The 2,981-nt window shown below is 31.3% G+C and overlaps 1 long non-coding RNA gene across 1 annotated transcript; it reads left to right on the top strand.

Moving 5' to 3' along the window:
- The first annotated feature begins 376 nt into the window (after window positions 1-376).
- On the top strand, window positions 377-1,638 carry LOC124892949. The gene is made up of 2 exons (XR_007050477.1): window positions 377-980; window positions 1,275-1,638. It is a non-coding gene; the product is annotated as an uncharacterized LOC124892949 (long non-coding RNA).
- The last annotated feature ends 1,343 nt before the right edge of the window (window positions 1,639-2,981 follow it).

The following is a 2,981-nucleotide window of genomic DNA, read 5'->3' as shown; positions in this document are numbered from 1 at the left end:
AGGGTGTGCATAACGTGAAGGGTAGGAGAGTTTTTGATGGTTTCTTTTCCTTAATTTTATCTTAATATATTTCTTTTTGTCTTTTTTCTTTTGAATAAAAATATAATGAGCACATTAAAATATTTTTAAAATTACATCCAACAGATCATGAGCACATTAAAATGTGTTTTTCTTAAAAAAGTCACTAAATCATTTTATAAAAATATCTTTATGATAAAAAGTTATTAAATCATAAGATCAAAAAAAAATTTGACTTTGAAGTTCAACACAAGTTTCTTGTTTTAGCAATTACTTTTTTTTTTTTTATGTTTTTGTATGAGAATATTTAATTATTCTTTTTTCTTTTTTCTTCTTTTTGATTGGGGGAGGGGGGAGGAGAGAGAGGGGGCTTATAAATAAAGTGTTTGTATCAGTTTCATTGTCATCCTTTTCTCTAACAAAACAAAAGTAAATTGAATTATATATACTTATCTTTTTCCATTTGTATATATGTAAGGTTCAAATAATCCTAACAGTACCATAAAGACCGAGTAGCTAGCTCAGCGCTTGCAAGATTTGTTGTTGCCTATCACTATTGTGACGAGAATTGTGAACAAAACATTTTCAATGCATTCAACAATCAATGACGACGCAGTAGAGGCGATTCAAAAAATCATGAGCTATTTCATTCAGCGTATCACCATAAAAGCTAATGAATACTGTCACATGATTAAAAGAAAGATTGTGACTGCTGAAGATATTCTTTGGGCTATAAACAATGTTGGTTTGAATAACTATATGGAGTTTCTAACCGATTACCTCCACAAGTATCATAGAGAGAATTCTATGCACTATTTGAGGCCTACTATTGTTCTACCCAGTACACCATCATCTCTAATTTTGCCCATGAATAGTGTACCAATGATGAGTTAAGTGTACGCACAATTTTCACCAAATGTGTTGCTTAATGATTCTGTTGCAGCTGTCATGACAAATGTCAGGTAAAAATGTCAGATGATTCGGTTGGTTAAATTTAAATAGCTCATAATTTTAAATGAAAAAATAGTGATTTTATAAGAATGATCTTGAAAAATAAGTGATCTTGAATACTTGACTTCGTTTGTCCAAAGTGGAAAACTGTAAGTTTTTAATCAAGTTTTGCCTTATTAGTAACAACATTTTTGACATTTTGATATTGTCGATTTGCCTCGGGACAAACAAGAGTCAAAAGTACAGATTTATTCATTTTCAAAATTGAATATAAATAGATTATTTCAGCGTCTTTAAATTTACAGGAACGAAAATATGGTGGCGGAGAATGATGAAGATCCCGATAGTTCTGAGTCATCTTCTTCTTGAACTGCAACTAACTAGCGCTTGCCTATGAACAATTTAATCCAGCTGGAATATGTTTTATGCTTTATGGATTGAACTTTATTTGAAGTATTGTATGAACAATTAGTTTCTTATTTTCTTTTTAATTGTTTGTGCTTCTAAGTGTCCTTGTTAAGAATAACAACTCTATGTTATATATTAGTAAGCTACCTATGTTTTAATAAGTGCTTCTTCTGTTTCTTTTAGTTGTCGGGATAAGGTGTTGCACATTCTTTTAGAAAAAGTTAATTGAATGTGTGATTTAATTAACGTATCTCTTATTAATTCGTTAATTTTTATTTATTTCTGTGCCCTTTAACTCTAGAATTATTAATGTTAAGAGCAAAGTTGAAAAGGAACAATTAATTCTCTCTTGACCTTTTAATTGACAAGTATAAAGAATCAACCAATTTTTAATTTATATAACTGTTAGAGTTTGTGACCTGAATTCTGTTGATCTGACCCTTAAATGTTCACAGTGCGACCCATGTTTGTGATTTTTGTGCGGGTCTGTGGTTGTAGCGTAGGGATCGGATCGATAGGCCCGATCACGGAGCCCACCAGTGATCCCGTTGGGGGTACGCCGAAGCCCCCGCGGTATGAACTTGTATGTTTTTGGGCCTAGAATTTATTTGTACGCATGTATTATATAAATGTGTTTAGTAGGTTGTTTCGGGTGATTTTTATATACACAAAATTGATACTATCGTCTCCATTTTTTATTCCTCTCCTTCATAGTGAATTTCCTCTGCCTCTGCCCGTGATTTTTTCCGTCAGGATTTCCACGTAAAATCTGTGTGTTCTTGTTGTTTTCTTTTGTTTGTGGTTTGCTTATTCTGTCTGATCATAACAATAATAACTAAAAAAGAACGGATCAGAGAGAGTGAATGCAGATCTTAATATTTTATTGTGTTTGAACCCAAAGAAGTACAACCATTCCCTAAATATGAAGTCAAGGACTTTGAAGGATCAATATTGAGTCAAGCAAGAGAAATCGAGCAACGAAGTTATATTTGAGCTAATTATAACTAAGTCATCCTCTTATATAATATTAGTTGATATAATGCACGTTGAAACGTAAGAATTTAAAATCACGTGAACTAGTACGAAAAATTAACTTTATTCGATGGGTCGTTGGGTTATGAAATAAACTAATAATGAAGCAAATACATTATTTTTTCTCTCCCTCGAATTGTGTTGTGTGTCATGTAAAATGCACGCTGAAACGTAAAAATTTGAAATCTCGTGAACTATTACCAAAAATCAACTTTATTTGATGGGTCGATGGGTTATAAAATAAACTAATAATGATGCAAACACATTATTTTTGCTCTCCTTCGAATTGTATTATGTGTCATGTACAATATATGCTGAAATGTAAAAATTTAAAATCTCGTAAACTATTACTAAAAATCAACTTTATTCGATGGTTTATGAAATAAACTAATAATGAAGCAAATACATTGTTTTTGCTCTCCCTCGATTTGTGTTATGTGTCATATAAAATACATGCTGAAACATATTAATTCAAAATCTCGTGAACTATTACTAAGAATCAACTTTATTCGATGGGTCGATGGATTATGAAATAAACTAATAATGAAGCAAACACATTATTTTTGCTCTCC

The sequence above is a fragment of the Capsicum annuum genome, unplaced genomic scaffold (assembly GCF_002878395.1).
Source record: "Capsicum annuum cultivar UCD-10X-F1 unplaced genomic scaffold, UCD10Xv1.1 ctg52362, whole genome shotgun sequence".
NCBI classification, from domain to species: domain Eukaryota; kingdom Viridiplantae; phylum Streptophyta; class Magnoliopsida; order Solanales; family Solanaceae; genus Capsicum; species Capsicum annuum.
The sequence above is the reverse complement of the archived record's forward strand: the minus strand, read 5'-3'. Positions and strand labels throughout refer to the sequence as shown.